Source organism: Chelonoidis abingdonii, chromosome 13 (assembly GCF_003597395.2).
Source record: "Chelonoidis abingdonii isolate Lonesome George chromosome 13, CheloAbing_2.0, whole genome shotgun sequence".
Taxonomy (NCBI): domain Eukaryota; kingdom Metazoa; phylum Chordata; order Testudines; family Testudinidae; genus Chelonoidis; species Chelonoidis abingdonii.
Window position 1 is genome coordinate 5,445,473 of NC_133781.1, and position 20,066 is coordinate 5,465,538.

General features: G+C 49.2%; 1 long non-coding RNA gene across 1 annotated transcript in view; it reads left to right on the top strand.

Moving 5' to 3' along the window:
* Window positions 1–20,066, top strand: part of LOC142047690 (uncharacterized) — a 459,131-nt gene that overhangs the window by 260,517 nt on the left and 178,548 nt on the right. The window lies entirely within an intron of this gene.

Consider the following 20,066-nt stretch of genomic DNA (forward strand, 5'->3'; position numbering starts at 1 on the left):
TTGCCTGCTCTAATTTGGCCACTTTGAAAAGCTGTGAAGTTGTGTGAGTGAATAATGTTATTGGCTGTCCTGTGAGACATGTGGTGTTTGGTAACTCAGTCACGCTGTCAGTCATTTCCCTTTTTATATTTTTATTATATTTCTGTTTCTTTCTTTATGCACATTAATCAATCAAATAAATAAATAAACAGGATTATTGTTTCTTTCTTTATGAAAATTAATCAAATAAAAATGATTGCATTGCAGCCTGCTGCCCCAGACCCTCCCTCTCCAGGGAACCACCTTCCCTAGGAGCAGACAGCTCCTCTCAGCATTAAGGAGGTATTATGCATAGAAGGCACCATGTCAATGAGTGGACAGAGAGGAGACATCCGGATTAAATGTCTGTAGAGACTTGGGACATGGCAGTGATGGGTTCGTTGTCCTACATAGGCTGCGCAGAACACAGAGAGGCAGGGGACATGTTTCCTAGCGACACTGACTGTGGGTGGAATTCACTCTGATAAGAGATTGACCCAGGGAGCAGTTTGTAAGATGTGTTCTCTTTTCTCCACATCATGTTCACTGTCTACTAGGCCTGAGCTGAGCTGCAAGGTCTTCTCCCTTAGTTTGGGCCTTAGAGTTGTCATTACTATGCCACCAGGTTCTTCTGGTGATTTGTAGAGTCAATTTAACCCGTCACTGGGCTGTAGGAAAAAATCCTCCAGTTCTCCCTCCATTTCCCTATGGAGCTACCTGCTGCTCCTCACTCTGCCAGTGTAACTTTGCCTGCACAATTTGCCTCTGGTACCGGTTATTAACATCTGTGTATCCTCTCCTTTGCTCGCCTGTCACAATTTACTGCTTCTGCTTTTCCCCATTCTACAATCCAAGGGCAGTAAGTTGTGATGGGTGGAGGCATTTCCCCCACAATCTGGTACCTTTCACTTTTCCCCACTTTCTGGTCCAGAGATACCATACTGTGATGGATGGGGTTCATTTATCATAGTTTTCCCACCTCTGCCTTCCTCCATCCTTTAGTCCAGGGCTGGTAAATTCTGATGGATGGAGGCATTCCCACCACAGTTTGGTACCTCTCACCTTTCCCTATCCTCTGCCTTTCCCTATCTCCTAGATCAGGAGTAGAAAGTTGTGATGACTACTGGGTATTATAGCCCGTAGGGCTAGCCCGCTTGCTTGCCTATATATATTTTCTTATGGGTTTCTTATTTTCTTATGGGTTTGACTATTTGTTTTACTATAACAGGTTATAATAGGTTTATAGATTTATATTAGAGTATTTTTGGCTGTATATGGACCTACAGGCCACATCCCTGTATGTTGAGCTAAGCAAAGTTAGTGTACATATGTTTGGGACCTTTCCCCTAGATAGGTGGTGATGAGCTAAAGCATAAGGTCCATATATGATTGCAACCTGTAACATAGTGTGACAGGGCAAGGCCAGATGGCTATAGAAAAGTAGTCCTATTGGTATCCAGGAGGTGGGCGGGTGAAGCCCGCCCACTTCTAAAGGACCTTCCCCCAGCCTAAGGGGAGGATCCACAGGTCTGTGACACCAAATAAGTCCGTGGGACAACTAATGGAAAAAAACAGAATCGGGAGGGAGGTCACAGGGCTAAACGAAGGGAACCTGATAGGGACACCGAGCAGAGAACCCCGGACAACACCCACTGCTCCTTGAAAGCATCAAGGGAGCCAGCGGACACCGCTCAGAGGAACTCTGCCCGAATGCGTGAACAGATGGAGCAGAAATAGGCCCCACAGTCGCAGGAAATCCCATTGGCCAACCTCCTCTCCCTGGTTTTGTAGATGGCTAGTTTGGCCAGGGCCAAGAGGAGGTTGAAAAGGAGATCCTGCGACTTGGTGGGGCCACAGACGGGAGTGCGCAGATAAACAGGTGAGGGGAAAAGTGCAACCAAAAATGCAACATAAGATTCAAGAGGAGCTGGAACAAGGGCTGCAATCTAGCGCACTCTAAATAAATGTGCACCAGGGTCTCTTTCATGCCACAAAAAGGGGAGGTGTTGGGGACGGGTAAACCACGCCAAGTACACACCCATGCTCATGGCCCCATGAAGAAGCAGCCAGCTGATACCCCGGCAGGCCTCAGGACCAGGGCAGAGTATAAGCTGGCCCACCAGGGCTATAGAAAAAAAAAAGTAGTAGGAGGTAGATATATTAGCCCCAGGTTAAACAAATCCCTGGTCCTATTGGTATCCAAGGGGTGGGTGGGCGAAGCCCGCCCCCTTCTAAAGGACCTCCCACCAGCCTAAGGGGAGGATCCACAGGTCTAGGACACCAAGCAATTCCGTGGGACAACTAATGAAAAAAAACAGGAGTGGGAGTGAGGTCATAGGGCTAAACAAAGGGAATCCGATGGGGACATCGAGCAGAGAACCCCAGACAATGCCCACTGCTCCTCGAAGGCATCAAGGGAGCCAGTGGATGCTGCCCAGAGGAACTCCGCCCGGATGTGTGAATGGACAGAGGAGCAGAAATAGGCCCCACAGTCACAGGAAACCCCATCGGCCAACCTCCTCTCCCTGGTGTTGTAGATGGCTAGTTTGGCCAGGGCTAAGAGGAGGTTGATAAGGAGATCCTGCGACTTCGTGGGGCTACAGATGGGGAGTGTGTAGATAAAAAGGTGAGGGGAAAAGTGCAACCAGAAATGCAAGAAGATATTCAAGAGGAGCTGGAACAGGGGCTGCAACCTGGTGCACTCCAAATAAATGTGCGCCAAGGTCTCCGTCTCGCCACAGAAAGGGCAGGTGTTGGGGACAGGGGTGAACCGCGCCAAGTACACGCCCATGCTCACGGTCCTGTGAAGGAGCCGCCAACTGACATCCCCGGCGGGCCTTGGGACCAGGGCAGAGTACAAGCTGGCCCACCGGGGCTATAGAAAAAAAAAAAGTAGTGGGAGATAGATATATTAGCCCCAGGTTAAACAAATCCCTGGTACCAGGATAAGTAAATGGCAGCTGGTACAGGTCAATTAAGACACCTGGGGCCAATTAAGAGCTTTCCAGAAGGCAGGGAGGATGCTAGGTTGATTGGGACACCTGAAGCCAATGAGGGGCTGGCTGAAACTACTTAAAAGCTTCCCAGCCAGTCAGGTGGGTGCACCTGCTAGGAGCTGTGAGCAGTTGGGGGACTGAGCTGTACACACCATATTAGGAACAAGGAAAGAGGCCCTGAGGTAAGGGTGAAGTGGAGCTTGAGGAAATGTGGGCTGCTGTGGGGAAGTAGTCTGGGGAATTCCATGTGTCCTGTTCCTAAAAGTCAGCTACTATAGCTGATACTATTAGGGTCCCTGGGCTGGTGCTGGGAGTAGAGGGTGGGTCTGGGCTCCACTCCTTTGCCCCTGATTAATCTGGGTGACAACAGAGACTATGTAAGGGAGGATGGCTTCTCCTCACATCCTTTGCTGGCTTATGATGAGAATGGCTCAATGGACTGTGACCGTTGTCTCTAGAGAGTGAAGGGTTAAGTGGAGGGTCACAGTGAGCCTCTAAGGCTAGTGAAATCTGTCAGGCCATGGAGACAAGGGCAGAGCTTTGTCACAATAGATGCCTAGAGAATGTGTTGAAGCAGGGTGGTATGGGGGGCTACCTAAGTGCTACCTCTTTAAACTTAACAGGTACACCACAACTTGGAACTTGCAAATAACTGAAATAACTGGGTAGGACAGAAATAACGTCCTTTAATATGTGTCTCTCATTAATATGTACAAACATTCCAGCCTATGGAGTAAGGCACCCCAACATTTGTGGGTGAGGAAACTAAGTGTAGACATAGAAGGAGGACTGGGGTGTTCAAGCTGTATAAGAGGGGTGACCCACCATGCCAAAGAGGCTTCTGCATGCTTAGTTTATTACTCTTTTGTTTATTAGTCTGTAATCTGTTTTGAATTGTAAGTTTTAAGTTAGTCAGTTAAGTAAAACTCTGTTAGCTTCTTCAGCTTCTCCTAAGCTCTGCTCTTCCCACTCAGGAATTGAGGAACCAGGATCTGAGCTCTTTTAGCATGCCAGAGACTAGGCTTGTCCTTGGTCTCTTATCACCAGGTTATAAGGAAGGGTGTGAGTATATTAATTGAAAGCTTTATAGTGCAGAATATCATATGTATCTCTAGAACAATATTATTGCCTTTGTAACTCTGATTATTTTGCCATTTAATTACCGTGGGATTACTATTTCATTTATCTCAAGTCTTTAAGGTTACATTTGGTCTCAATGTGAGTGTCCTTGTTGTACATTCCAAGGGTCCTTGCAAACTCTGTGTAGCCTGATTCTGGGATGAAAAACCTTATCTTCTGATCAGATCAATTGGTGACCTTATTACCCACATCACCTATAATAATATTAACCCCTTAACATCAGGCAACAGTATGCCTGTCACAATTTACTACCTCTACCTTTGCCCATCAATGCTGTATTGCCAACTTTGGGAGATCAAAAATCATGAGATTTGAATAAAGTTTATATTGTTTTTAGGTCTGTCATGTGGTGGTTGAACTCCCCCTACCCATCTCGGTCCCTCTGTATCCTATCCCTACCCTCCAGTGTATCTACCGCTCCTCCCAGTTTAGTGTCATCTGCAAACTTGCTGATGGTGCAGTCCATGCCATCCTCCAGATCATTAATGAAGATATTGAACAAAACCGGCCCCAGACCTTTGAGGCAGTTCACTTGATACCGGCTGCCAACTAGACATGGGCTCAATGGGTAGCAATCAATGGCTCCAACGATCTTACCAGCTTTCTATTCACTTTATGGTCCATTTATCCAGCCCATAGTTTAACTTGCTGACAAGAATACTGTGGGAGACTGTATCAAAAGCTCTGCTAAAGCCAAGGAATAACACGTCCACTGCTTCCCTCCTCCACAGAGCCAGGTATCACCTCATAGAAAGCAGTTAGGTTAGTCAAGTACAACTTGCCCTTGGTGAATCCATGCTGACTGGTCCTGATCACTTTCCTCTCCTCTAAGTGCATCAGAATTGATTTCTTGAGGACCTGCTCCATGATTTTCCAGGGACTGATCATGGTATGATTCTTATATGATCTTGGAATCATAGTCATATGTGCCCTGATGCTTTACTCTAGGCTGCTGGATGCCTGCCTCTTGTCGAAGCCCCAGTATGACTTTCAAACTAAGGAATGATGGGGAGGTGAATGCTTTGCTTGTGTAGCCAAGTCCTGTAGCCATGCTGCCTATTTGGGTCACATTCAGAATCTCCTCAGAGGAGGAGAACATGGTGACACCCCACCCTTTGTAACTTCTGATTCAATGGTTAGTGTACTCACCTCGGAAATGGAGGATTGAGCCTGGGTCTCTCATCAGGCAGAGGAAAAGAGAGGCATTGAAAAGGGATCTCCCACATCCTAGGGGCTAACCAGTGAGCTGTAGTTTCTATGGTGGACCTTATCCGCCTTCTCCTCCGCTAACCATTTTAGGTGGAGTTAGGCTCCTGCTTAGCTCATTCTCACAAGGAACAATTGGTCCTTAAGCCGCCTGACTCAGACTCCAGGAGAGGGGTTCCTATTAATGAATTGCTAGACAGACCTAGGCATCTATCTGCAGTGGGGAATTAGGCACCAAATGCTGAGAGGCAGGCAGGGCTTAGGACACATGCTCTGTTTGTATCTCCCATAGGGTAGTTTAGGCGGCTCCCTGCCTAGCATGCTGGCTTTTGTGGATCACACTCTCAGGTGCATATCTCTTCCCCTTCATTGTACAGGGAGCCTAAGTGCCTAATTCAGGTTTTGTGGATCACATAATTAACCCTGTTACTTTCTAAGCACTTAAAAGTAAGGTGTTCTGGCAATCAGTATCATAGTATCTAAATGTCTTGGTGGGTGTTGCCACTGGGCCCTTTTCCTCACTGCTGAAAAGGGTGTGTGTGTGTATTTTTTTTCTTTTTTAATCTTTGGATAACTAAGGTGTGGGAGCTATTCAGAAGTAATGCAGTGAGGCACTTCCATTTTAACAGTGAAGAAAAAGCTGGAGAAAATCTTTCTGAAATAAGACCAGCATGCCAAGTACAGAAACTTTGTGTTGAAAATGTGTCACTGTTACACATATTAAACAATGGAGAGAAGTCTGGATAAGGAACAATAGGAGATTTTCTGCCTAATAGCTTGTGTTTTAAAAGGTATTCATAAGTCTTTCCAGTGCTGTTTACATTGCTTCACATTACTCTGTGTGTGTGTGAGCAGGGTCAGGATAAGCTCTAACTTGACATCTTATCGTGAATTATGGTGAGCGTGGAACAGAATTTCAGGGGCTGATTGTGTTTGCATAGGCACACCCACTCCACCTAGCATAGCCCACGGCAGCCTAAAATGGTTACTTTCACAGCTGTGGAATCCCCAATTTCTTTGTTATTGGGGCAGGAGGAATAAAGTGGTATTACCCTGATTATGTGAATGAGGAACTATGAAACTGCTTTATGACAGTTTCACCATCAGTTCAGTAGCAATTGCTAGACAAGGGACATGGGTGCTAAAACCTAGTGAACTGAGAGTGGGTGAGCTATGGCCACCAATTGCATTGCCCCCTCCCCCACTGAATAGCAAAACTAATTTTGATTCTATTAGGAACCTAGCTAGAGGCTGCTGAGCTGAAATCACTTTGGACCAATGGTGCACCAGCACTGGGGCTCCCCTACTAAGAGCTGAAATCACTGAGTGCTGTGTTAACTAGTGGAGCCTGAAGATATATTGCTAAATAGCTCGCAAAGCAGTTTACAGAATGGTTGGAGAGGAGCTGAGCCATTTGTGGGGACAGCTGGAGTAGTTCATGGGACCGCTTGTGGAGTGAAGCAGTGTGTGGGCCACTCCAACCATCCCACGGAACAGTGATTGGAGTGGAGCGGAGCAGTTTACGGGGACAGCTGGAGGAGTGGAGTGGGGCAGAGCTGTTTGTGGTGAAGGCTGCTGCAGATCTCCATGGAGAGGTGGGGCAGTTGGCCTTGGCCCATGTAAGGTGCCCCTTTACATCCCGTGTGCCCCTCCATTCCCACCCAGGCTGGGGGGGTAATACTCCGCAGATAAACTTTTGATCTCTGGGGTGGCACTGACCAGGGACAGACGTTTGGGGTTGTTGGACTTTGGGATGATTTGGACTTAAGACCCTGAGGGGGAAAGGACATTGCCAAATGTACTTGGAGGTGGTTTGTTTTTTGTTTTTGCTTATGGTTTGTATTATAATCCTGTTTGTGGTGTTTCTCCAACGTAATGCTGCATTGTTTCCCTCCTTGATTAAAAGGATTTTGCTATACTCGGACTCCGTGCTTGCGAGTGGGGAAGTATTGCCTCCTAGAGGCACCCTGGGGGGTGGTATGTAATTGTCCCAGGTCACTGGGTGGGAGCGTGAGCCGGTTTTGCATTGTTATTGAAACAGAACTCCTGGATACTGAACCTGGCCCTTGTTGCTGCCAACTCAGGGAGCCAGGAGGGTTACATGTGCATTAAATGTTTGTTTACTACACAAACTGTGTGTCCTGTGTGATGCTGGTAGGCTAGGTGCCAGAATCAGCCAAGGCCTCCTGGCCTCACTGAATACAGACAAATGCATGGTTGGGAATCAATCTGGCTCACCTACCTGGTGGTGGTGGTGTTTAAAATAGGCATTAGATTTATAGAGATGTGTTCAGTGTTTGGACTTTGATGCAGCATTTCATAACTCACTTAACACCTTCATCCTATTTTTATAGTTACGAAGCAGATACTTAAATGTGTATAAAAGTATTTGAAAGTGGGAAAACCCTACAATCAGGAGGGCAGCATTACCAAGTGTGAAATACTAGTGTATCACAGGAGGTGTCATCTTCTGCCTGACACAAACAGATTTACAGCCATCAGACAAGCTATTGTGGACAAAAGTCTCAGTTGATTGGGCTACCAGGCTCCTCTTCATGGGTGTGTGTGGGGAAGCAAACACTCATTCCATCAGTTTGAACTCTGGGGAGAGGGAATAACAATGCCTGGCCAGAATGATCTCGATGCTGGTGGGGACAGGGCCAACTTTAGGAAGTGCGGGGCCCAATTCAGGGCTGTGGCAGGGATGACTTTAAAAAAAACCACACACGTGGGGCTTGTACTCACCAGGCAGTGCTCCAAGTCTTCGGCAGCACTTCAGCAGTGGGTCCTTCACTCACTCCAGGTCTTCGGCAGCACTGAAGGACCCGCCGCCAAAGTGGCACCGAAGACTCAGACCACTGCCAGGTGAGTAAAAATTAAAAACACGCCTCTAGCCAGGGAAAGGATTCTCACTGGGCACAGGGCCCTCTTAGGTGCGGGGCCCAATTCAGGGGGAATTGGTGTAATAGGCCTAAAACCGGCCCTGGGCGGGGAGGGAAGATGTTTTTAGGCACAAAGTGAGAGCTACAGCTGCTCAGTTTGGGCAGTCCTAAAGCAGTGCTTCTCAAGCTATCTGATGTGGGGGACCAGCAATTTTTTTCCCAATGTGCCAGGGACCAGTGCCATATTATCCTATTCGATGTTCTTATGAGGAAACTTGCTGCAGAGCAGCAGCCGATGGCTCACGGACCGACATGGTCCGTGGACCATCACTTTGAGAAGCACTGTCCAAAAGGACATACAGAGCTTGCTTATCATAGTAAATTTTCAAAAGGTAATAGAAGCTTCTATTGTAACTCATTTGTGTGTGTACATTTGTCTGCTTTAACCTTTTTTAAATAACTCTCATTTCCTTCTCTTAGTCAATAATTCCTTAGCTAACTTATCATGGAATTGGTTACAAGTGTTTTTGGTATGAGATCTGACATGTAAATGACTTCTCCTCCTTTGGACTGGGAGAAACTAGAATATTATGATTTTTCACATAACAGACCATCTGTCACAAAGGGTATGTCTATACTACAGGATTATTCCTGTTTTACAGAGACTGGTTTTTTGAAATAGCTTGTATAAAGTTGAGTTCATGCGGCCACACTAAGCACATTGATTCGGAGGTGTGCATCCATGTACCGAGGCTAGCATCAAAGCGTTGCACTGTGGGTAGCTATCCCATAGTTCCCGCAGTCTCTCCTGCCCATTGGAATTATGAGTTGAGATCCCAGTACCTGATGGGGCAAAAAGCATTGTCACTGGTGGTTCTGAGTACAGCCTCACCTCTCCCTCCATGAAAGCAGCAGCAGACAACTGTTTTGCACCTTTTTTCCTTGGTGAACTGTGCAGATGCCATACCTTGGCAAGCATGGAGCCTGCTCAGCTCAAGACAGCAATCATGGACATTGTAAACACCTCACACATTCTTGTGCAGTCTATGGTGAACCAGGACCTGCAAAACCAGGTGAGGAGGAGGTGACTACAGCAGAGCGGCAATGAGAGTGATGAGGACATGGACACAGAATTCTCAGAAACAACGGGCCCTGGCACGTTGAAGATCATGCTGGTAATGGGGCAGGTTCTAGCCACTGAACGTCGATTTTGGGACCAGGAAACAAGCACAGAATGGTGGGACCGCATAGTGTTGCAGGTCTGGGATGATTCCCAGGGGCTATGAAACTTTTGCATGCATAAAGGCACTTTCATGGAACTTTGACTTGCTTTCCCCTGCCATGAAATGCCAGAATACCAAGATGAGAGCAGCCCTCATAGTTGCAAGCTTCCAGAGGGCTATCACCACTTGCTTCTCAATGCCAGACAGCTACTGGTCAGTCAAGAATCAATTTGGAGTGGGCAAATCCACTGTGGGGGCTGCTGTGATGCAAGTAGCCAAAGCAATCACTAAGCTGCTGCTACGAAAGGTAGTGACCTCTGGGAATGGTTGCCAGGTCATAGTGGATGCTTGCTGCTGCAATGGGATTCCTAACTGTGGTGGGGGATAGATGGAACTCATATCCCTATCTGTGGCACCAAGAGCACCAGGGCACCACAGTTTACATAAATCCGCAAGGCAGTACTTTTGCCATAGTGTCTGCCAAGCCACTGGAAGGAGTACTTTTCAATGGTGCTGCAAGCACTGGTGGATCACAAGGAACATTTCACCAACATCAATGTGAGATGGCTGGGAAGGGTTCATGACGCTCACGTCTTCAGGAACACTACTCCGTTTAAACGGCTGCAGCAAGGGAATTACCTCCCAGACCAGAAAATAACAGTTGGGGCTGTTGAAATGCCTGTAATTATCCTGGGGGACCCAGCCTACCCCTTGATGCCATGGCTCATGAAGCTATACACAGGCAGCCTGGACAGTAGTCAGGAGCTGTTCAACTACAGGTTGAGCAAGTGCAGAATGGTGGTAGAATGTGCATTTGGACGTTTGAAAGAATGCTGGCGCACACTACTGACTCACTAAGACCTCAGCCAAACCAATATCCCCATGGTGGAGCACACAAAAAACAGTAATAACAATCTGTGAGAATAAGGGGGAGACCTTTTATGGTGGGGTGGGAGGCTGAGGCAAATCACCTGGCCCCTGATTACACGCAGCCAGACACAAGGGCGGTTAGAAGAGCACACCAGGAAGCAGTGCGCATCAGAGAAGCTTTGAAAACCAGTTTTATCACTGGCCAGGGTACAGTGTGACTGTGTGTTTCTCCTTGATGAAAACCCACTTCCCTTGATTGACTCATTCCCTGTAAGCAACCCGCTCTCTCCCTTCAATTACAGCTTGCTTCCTATGGAAATAAAGTCACTATTTAATTATAGAAAGAGGGAGAGAACTGACAAGGTAGCCTAGGTGCAGTTTGGGAGGAGGATAGGAGGGAAGGAAAAGGCCACTAAAAAAATGTCAAAATGACAGCCTTTTGGTTGGGCTGTCCACTGGGGTGGAGTGGGCAGGTACACGGAGCCTCTCCCCACACGTTCTTACACGTCTGGGTGAGGAGGCTATGGAACTTGAGGAGGGCAGTTATACAGGGGCTGCAGCGGCACTCTGTGATCCTGCTGCCGTTCCTGAAGCTCCACCAGATGCTTTCCTGTTAAAGTGCAGCAGCAGAAACCAAACTCCCTTCTCCCCCCCGCCCCCATCCAATTCTCTGGGATGATTGCTTTACCCCTTCTCCCCCCCCACCCCCCACACTGTGTGGCTGGTATCAGGGAAGATCCCTGCTAGCCAAACATGAAAAAGCTCAGCGTCGGTCACCCCACCCCCGTCCTCCCCCTGCTTGGTTAACTGCAGGGAAGGATTTTTTTTTTTCAGCTACAGGCAAACAGCCTGGTCGGAATGGCCACCTGTCCCCTTAATTAAATTCCCATATTTCAACCAGATTACCATGAATGATATCACTCTCCTGAGGATAACACAGCGAGATAAAGAACGGATGTTGCTTGAATGCCAGCAATCACCGGGACCATACGTTGCCAGGCTTTGTCATGCAATGATACCAGATTACTTGCTACTAGCATGGCGTGGTCAAGTGTCCTACCATGGAGGACAAAATAAGGCTGCGTTGCCCAGAAACCTTCTGCAAAAGCCTTTGGAGTACCTCCAGGAGAGCTTGGAGATGTCCTAGAGGATTTCCACTCCATCCCCAGACATGTTAACAGACTTTTTCAGTAGCTGTACTGGCAGCGAATGGATCCCAAGTCCTCAGGGAAAATTAATCATTATAAAACACTTGCTTTTAAACCATGGTTTATATTTACAAAGGTACATTCACCAGAGGTCCCTTCCATGGCTTCATTGTCTGGGATACTGCCTTGGGAGGGTAATTCCATCAGGCTCAGGAAAAAGCTCCTGGCTGTTGGGGAGAACGGTGTGCTGTGTGCTCTCTGCAAGCTTGTCCTCCTCCTCATCTTCCCCATCCGCAGAATCCTCAGGCATGGCTGAGATTACCCCTGCCTCGGGATCCGTGGTCAGGGGTGGGGTAGGGGCGGCAAACCCTCCTAGAATTGCTTGCAGCTCAGCATAGAAGCAGCATGTTTGCGGCCCTGCCCCGGACCTTCTGTTTTGCTTCTTTGGTTTTCTGGTAGGCTTGTCTGAGCTCCTTAACTTTCTCACAGCACTGTACTGCGTCCCTGGTGTGGCCTCTCTCCATCGTGGCCTTGGAGATTTTTTCAAATGTTTTTTCATTTCGTCTTTTGGAACGGAGTTCTGTTAGCACGGAATCCTCTCCCCATATAGCGATCAGATCCAGTACCTCCCATACGGTCCATGCTGGAGCTCTTTTATTTTTAGTTCTCAGACTGCATGCTTACCTGTGCTGACGAGCTCAGCGTGGTCACCTGTGCTGATCAGCTCTCCACGCTGGCAAACAGGAAATGAAATTCAAAAGTTCGTGGGGATTTTCCTGTCTACCTGGCCAGTGCATCTGAGTTCAGATTGCTGTCCAGAGCAGTCACAATGGTGCACTGTGGGATAGCGCCCATAGGCCAATACCATTGAATTGCGGCCACACTAACCCTAATCTGACATGGCAATACCGATTTGAGTGCTACTCCCCTCGTTGGGGAGGAGTACAGATACCGGTATTAAGAGCCTTTTATATCGATATAAAGGGCTTTGTTGTGTGGATGGGTGCAGGGATAATTCGGTTTAACGCTGCTAAATTCGGTATAAACTTGTAATGTAGACCAGGCCCCAGGTAGGCTTGCCTGGATGGCAAAACAGACATAGGAGACTGTCTAGAACTCCGTGGTAAAGCTGTTACAGTGCTTCAAGAGTTAACACTTGATATTTCGTTGGCAAAATCTAATTGCAGAACACACAACCAGTTTGGAGTTTGTGCCCTGGTTTGCAACAGTCAGTCCTCAAGTCAGTATTCATTTTCCTGAGCTACTCTTGGCAGCCTAATCTACAGTGGAAAGAGACTAATAAAGAAATAATACCTTCATTCAGGAGGTTACATACCATAGCCCCGCAGTGTAACTTTGTAGAATGCCTTTCCAAATAATAAAAATACCTTTCTTTGTGCTCAAATTTAAAATAGAGATTTCACAATGGTAGCAAATTGTGGAAGTAAATTTGTTACATCTAGACCAAAGGATGGGGAAAGAGGGTGGGGCAAATAGCAAACTGACAGGTGCACCCCCCAATCATAGCAGACTGCTGCCCCTGGACCAGAGGATGGGGGAAGATTTAAGGTAGCAAACCGTGACAGGCATTCCTCTATCGGTCACAACTTGTGACCTCCGGACCAGGAATTGTGAAAGATAGAGGATGGGGAAGCTGAGAGTCGGGACATTGGTAGGAATGTCCCAGTCCTTCTGAATTTGCTACCCCTCTCCTGAAGGTGAGGAAAGGCAGAGGTAGGAAATCTGTGATAGGTGTACCCCCATCCATCACAATTTGTTACTCTGTATCAGGAATGGAGAAAGATAAAAGAACCAAACTGATAGGGAGATCCTGATTCATCACAATGAGTTACACCTGAATCAGATGCTACAGAAAGTTCTGGACCAGAAGCAGGGGTGAGAGATTCTTCCTAAAGTGGGAAGACCACTGAGGCCCCATCCTTTCTATGACCAACCCCCTGTCCCCTGACAAAGCTGGAGTGGAGCCAGGCAGCCTGGGCCCCTCCACCTATTGGGGTGGTGGGCTGAGAGGCAGCTCCCAGCCCATGTCCCTGCCCAGGGCAGGTGGAGGGTCTGTGGCTCCCCACAGCTGGCTGTGTGGCTCTTACCCCAAGAAGGCAATGGTAAGAGCTACCCGGGGAGCCACAGACCCTCCGTCTGCCCTGAGTGGAGGGTCTGGGGGACAGATGTCCTCGAGGGGCTGCTTGGGGTGTGTGTGTGTATGGGGGTGCATCCAAGGCAGATGGAGGGTCTGTGGCTCCTCACAGCTACCTTGGCTCCCCGGGCCTCTTACCCAGGCAGGGCACCAGTTTGTGTCCTGGCCTCAGGAGATAGAGGAGGGGCAGGGGGCTGGGTCCTGTCCAGCCCTGTCCACTTTCAAAAGAGGGAGGGCCATGTCCCCTTGGCCTCCACTGCAACCCATCTCGCTAGGACCCAGGAGGCGCTGGGCGAAGCAATTCCCGGGGTCACCCAGCCTGGCAGCAGGAACTGAATTGACTCTGACTCTGTGGTGCAACCCATGTTCTTTGCGAGACCTCAGGACCTTGGCTGCTGCCACTGGGGACACAGAGCCCTGGCTGCAGGCGGGGGAGGAACATTCCCACTGCTCCCCGAGACTCTCCCAGTGCAAAGACCCCAGCCTGTCCTGCCCTCCCTTACTGGAACCCAGAGCCCTGTTCCCAGGCAGATCCCCACGTGGAGAGAAGGTGAGACCTGCCCCCCTCCCCACAGAGCGCTGCTCCCAGTGCAGCCTGTCTGCAGGGGCAGGGGGATGCCCCAGGCTGCTCCCAGCTGGGCTGGCTCTGATTCCCTGCACTGGGCAGAGGAAAGCTGGCTGCCAGCTACCATGGTTTGCAGGGAGTGTGAGGGATTGGGGGTGGGACAGCAACATGTGGGGAGCCAGAGGAGGGTGGGAGCCAGCAGGGGGTATGAGAGCCAGAGGGTATTGAGGGGTGAATGGGGATGTGTGGGGGAGCTGGGGGTGGGGCACGGGGATGTGGGGCTGCTGAAGGGATACATACAGGAGACGGGGAGAATTCTGGGGCTGAGGCAAACAGAGCTTGAATAAAGGGAAGGAAAAGGGGGCAGTGGGGAGAGGGGCTGTGGGGAGTCTGGAGGGAGAATATGAGAGCAAGGGTAGACTCCCTTGGAAAGGGAGAACAAAGGGTCAGAGAAGGGAGGAGGATGGTGAGAGAGACAATGGCTACCATGGGGTAGTAGAAGGGGAGGGGACTGCTCCGCTCAGTACCCTGTGGGGAATCCTTTTCTCTAGAAATGGTCAAACAAGCATTGGGAGTAAGTTGACAGGGGACTTCCCGCTAAGGGCTCAGCATTTACAAGGTAAATGTCCACAGCCACACCCTGCTCTGAATTAAGTTCAGTTACTGTTTTAAATACTATTTCACTATCAGTAGAGGCAAAGTCAGAAAAGGGAGCTGCAACTTAAAATGGAAACTTCATTTTTGGCTCTTTGGTTTTTGAACTTTACCTTTACATGAGTTATCCCAGTGTTTTTGTGCCATCAGATTAACACAATTTTTTATGCACAACTTGTTTGGATAACCCAAAATAACATTTGTTTTGTTATATTGGTCATCTGCAGTGAAAGAATACATTAGAGCCCTGGGAATTTTCTTTTAACACTCTCTTGTGTTGCTGGAACTGCCAGTACAATTTTGGTTGATACAGCTTGGACATGACCTTTTTCCGATGCTCCTAGTAGTTTGGTAGATTTTCTTCTTGTCGAGTTGTGGCTCATCTGTGAAATGAATCAAGGATTGGGCCTTTCTTGGTCCAGTTATTGCTTTCTTTTTAGAGATTTAACAAGCCTTCAGAAGAAGTTCCAATTCATCTTTCAATTTCAGATGTGTCTGACATTGATTCTATGACATCATTATTCTGACTGAAGAATTTCCATTTTCTTCCATGTTTTGGTGAATTAAATTTTTCCTGAACTTTGTGCTCTTCTGACAGCGGGAATTGCTATCGTGTGTATAAGCAGAGTCAGGATGAGCTCTACCCTGACATCTGGTAGTGAATTATGGCGAGTGTGGAAGAGAATTTCAGAGGCTGATCGTGTTTGCATAGGCACACCCACTCCGCCTAGGATAGCCCACGGCAGCCTAAAATGGTTACTTTCACAGCTGTGGGATCCCCAATTTCTTTGTTATTGGGGCAGGAGGAATAAAGTGTCGCCCTGATTAAGTAAATGAGGAACTACAAAACTGCTTTATAATAAAGGGTTTCACTATCAACTTAATAGCACTTGCTAGACAAGGGACATGGGTTCCAAGCCCTCCCCCCCTGCCCCATAAATGGAGAGAAGCTAGGGACAGGTATCTATACCTGGTGGTGTAAGTGCCTTGTGTGAACCAGAAGTACTAGTTCCACTTACTTCTCTCTCCACTGTGGAATATCAGAGTTGATTTTTGATTCCCTGAAGAATCTAGATACAGGTTACTAAGCAGAACTTTTTTGGGGCTAATGATGTACTAGCACTGGTGCTCCCCTACTGTGAGTTGAAATCACTAAAGAGCTGGAATTGCTGAGCTAAGAGCACCAAGTACTGTGCTAACTAGTGGGGGAGCCTGAAGCTATACTGTGGAGCAGAGCAGCTGGCAGAGTGGAGTGGAGCAGCTGTGGAGCCACAGAGTGAGTGGAGCTGAGCAGTTTGCGGGGATGGCTGCAGTGGATCATGATACGGCTGGCAGAGCAGAGCAGCTGGTGGAGCGGAGCAGAGCAGTTTGTGGGGACGGCTGGAGGAGCAGAGTGGAGCGGCTGGTAAGCTGGAGCAGTTCGTGGAGAAGGCGGAAGCAGAACCCCACGGAGAGGCAGGGCAGTTGGCCCCTTTCTACCCAGGTTGGGGGAGGGGGACCTCTGCAGATAGTGCAGCCTCAGAGTTCGAAAGTCTGACCTGGGACAGACTTTTGGGTTGTGGGACATTTGGGACTGTGGGTGATCTTTGCATTGCTGGACTCTAGGGACATTTGGGGTATTGGACTTTGGAGTCTTGGGGTGACTTTGGGGTTGCTGGACTCAAGAGCCCAGGGAAAAGGACACGGCCCAATTTCCTGGGGTGGGTCTTTGCTCACGGTTTGGTCTATGAACTCTAGTTAAGGTTTTCCCAATTTAATGCTTGTTGTTTATCTCATGTAATTAAACCTTTTCTGCTACACCGAGACTCTATGCTTGTGAGAGGGGAAGTATTGCCTCTTTGAGGCACCCAGGAGTGTGTGTAAGATTTTCCCAGGTCATTGGGTGGGGGCTCGAGCTGGTTTTGCATTGTGTTATTGAAACGGAACCCCTGGATACTGAACCCAGCCTTTGTTGCTATCAGTTCGGCCTGGCAGAAGGGTTACATGTGTGTAATGAGAAAGTTATTAGTTCAGACAGATTTTTTTCCTTTATTTTTTCATTGATGGTAGTAAGGATTCAGTGAAGGGAGAAGAGACTTGATATTTCCAGCTGGCATTTTAACCAAACAGCATAAAGTCACCCATGGTCAGTTGTTCATAATCAAGTATCTTTGTCCTCACTGTATCGTACTTCAGTGCAATTGTGACACCTTCACCTCCATTCTTATTCTGTCAGGTGAAGCTCATGGCTTGAGGTGGTAACATCCTGGCAGAAATCCCTGAGCTCCGAGAGTTACTCACAAGCTCAGTGCTCGCTGCGGCAGCAGGGCTGGGCCAGTGGCAGCACCAAGAACACATTCGACTGCAGGCAGAACTTGGCTCTGAATCTGAGCCTGCCGTAGTTTGCCAGGAAGAGTGAAGAGAAAACAGCTCTGGTGATGGAATGTGGGGGTTGGAGGAGGGTATCAGACTGTGCCCCAGGGAGGCTGAGAGTGGGCCCTATGACTGGCCTCAGTGGGGAAGGGAGTTTGGAGTCTGCGTCAAGTGGGGCAACTGGAGGGAGGAGCTGCCCCAGGGTTGGGGATGGTGGGCAGAGGCCTGTCTAAGGGGAGAAGATTGGGGACACAGTTGCCAACTTTCACATGGTAGTTAAGCACCCTGACTTTCACAATAAGCCAAAAAAGAAACTAATCCCATTTCAAAACAAGCCAATCCCAAAGAACCCCAACACTCTGTGACTAGATCCCCTGGCATGCAGGCTGGGCCCGCTGTGCACCTTTGACTCTCCTCCCCACCTTGCCCCTGGTTGCCCCCCTTTGCCTCTGTTTGGGAACTGATTTAAGAAAAAAAGTTACTAGCCCACAAGTCCAATTCCTTCATGGTGGTGTGGGTGTTTTTGCAGGTTTAGCATGTCTGGTTGTTAACTGTGAGCTTTATCCTTGGGCTTGAATAGTTGTTATGAACTTCAGGGCCCAGGGAGCATCCCACATCTTCCTTCCACAGGGGGGCACCTCAGAGATGGTTCCTCTACTTCTGGGCTCGCCTTCTGCCTCCCATGGTGTGCAAGCAGCTGCCAAGTTTCCCCTCCCTCCCTGCTCCTGTGGGCTGCCCCCTTCTCTTCTCAGTAGCCTTGGGCAGTCTATTTTGGGAGCCATCACCAGCCTATTGGCTAGTGGTTTTTTTTAAAATAAATATTGACCTTAAAAAATGCTTATTCGTTAACTGGTAACAGGCCCTCCCCCTCCTTTTTTTGTTCATTTCAGTTCAAGTTCAGTCAGTAAAACAAAATTACTGTTCAGGTTCGGTTCCAGCCCCACCTCACTCCATCTCTGCTCCTGTGTGTCAGACTCCCAGAGCTGCTGCCCACAACACACCCAGGCTCACACTCCTGTTAGCAGTGGCAGTAGCCAGTCCTTCCATGGAGAGGGGAGAGACTGGAAGGAGCAGCAAAAGCAGTAAGTGGGGAGGGAGGTTCCAGGCTTCCAGCTCAATTTCCTGCAGCATCCTGGGGCAGACTGACTGACTTTCCTGGGACAAGGTGAGGGTTTGAGCAGGGGGTTGGACTAGATGAGCTTCTGAGGTCCCTTCCAACCCTGATATTCTAGGATTAAGGAGCAGAGAAAGGAAAAGCCAATAAGAGATCAAACCTTACAAAACGACATGACAAGAGACATCTGCCTAGTCCCCACACTGCTGGGGGGATGTGTTGCCCTGGGGACAGCGTCAGGGGGATCCCCCAGAGCAGCTCCTTTGATTCTGATCTTTTCTGGCATTCAGCTCAGAGGCTCTGTTCCTCGGAGGGATTAAGTGTCTTGTGGGTTTAGTCTCACAGAGATGGGTCAAGTCTGTGTTGTAGTAACGTAACAGGGTTTTCTCAGCATGGCAGAGTCTAGAGTGTCTGTCTGCAGGGAAAGAGCCTGGGGCGAATTGGAGTGTGAAATGGACTAATGCTAATTCTGAAACCTCCCCAGTTGTCCTTCTCATCCTGACTTGCTGCAGAATAATGACCATGTTTTGCTCCAGATCATCCCATCGTCCTAGGGGCTGGGGAAGGGAAATGGCTGTGATGGATCCAGCTCAAGTAGGGGATTTTGGCGGGCGGGAGGGTTGTTGTAGAGGGGGAGGCAGGAAGGGAGACAGGATGTGATAAACCTGCTGAGACATGCTCAGTCTAGGACAGGGGTTGGCAAACTACAGCCTGCAGGCCGGATCTGGCCCGCCAGCTGTTTTAATCCGGCCCTCGAGCTCTCGCTGGGGAGCGGAGTCTGTGGCTTGTCCTGCTCTGGCGCTGTAGCTAGAGAGCAGGGTCCGGGGCTGCTCCACACAGCTCCCGGAAGCAGTGGTATGGGCTCCCTCCTGTTCCTACGTATAGGAGTTGCCATGGGGCGCCACTCTGCATGCTGCCTCCACCTCAAGTGCTGCCCCTGCAGCTCCCATTGGCTGGGAACTGTGGCTAATGGGAGCTGCAGAGGCAGTCCCTGCGGACAGGGCAGCATGCAGAGTTGCCTGGCCACACCTTCGTGTAGGAGCTGGAGAAGGGATGTGCTGCTGCTTCCGGGAGCTGCTTGAGATAAGCGCTGCCCAGAGCCTGCACCCCTGAGCCTTCCCCTGCGTCCCAACCCCCTGCTGCAGCCCTGATCCCCCTCCTGCCTGTCAAACCCCTTGATCCCAGTTTGGAGCACCCTCCTGCACCCCAAACCTCCCAGCTCCAGCCCAGAGTCTGCACCCCCAGCTGGAGCCCTCACCCCTCCACACACCCCCTCCCACCTCAGCCCAGAGCCCCTGCACCTTGAACTCATTTCTGGCCCCACCTCAGAGCCCACACCCCTAACCAGAGCTCTCACCCACTCCTGCACCCGAACCCCAATTTTGTGAGTATTCATGGCCCACCATACAATTTCTATTCCCAGATGTGGCCCTCAAGCCAAAAAGTTTTCCCATCTCTGTCTAGGGCTTGATTTATTCACAGGCCTATTTCGAGAGAGGGGATGAACATTCCCCCATTTTTGAAACAGGAAACAACCCCCCTGGCCAGGGCTGGGAAAACAGAGCAGAGTGCTGGAGCCTGAACCTACTGGCCCGAGACTGCAGTGAAATGCAAAGGGAAGGTGCTGGGATTCCTATCTCTGTTCTCTGCACTAGGCTTTACCTCCCATGTCAGCCTATGCTTAATAAGTGAGTGGTAAATGAGAAGGCCCTCCCCACCCTTCCATCTGCTGGGAGGGATATG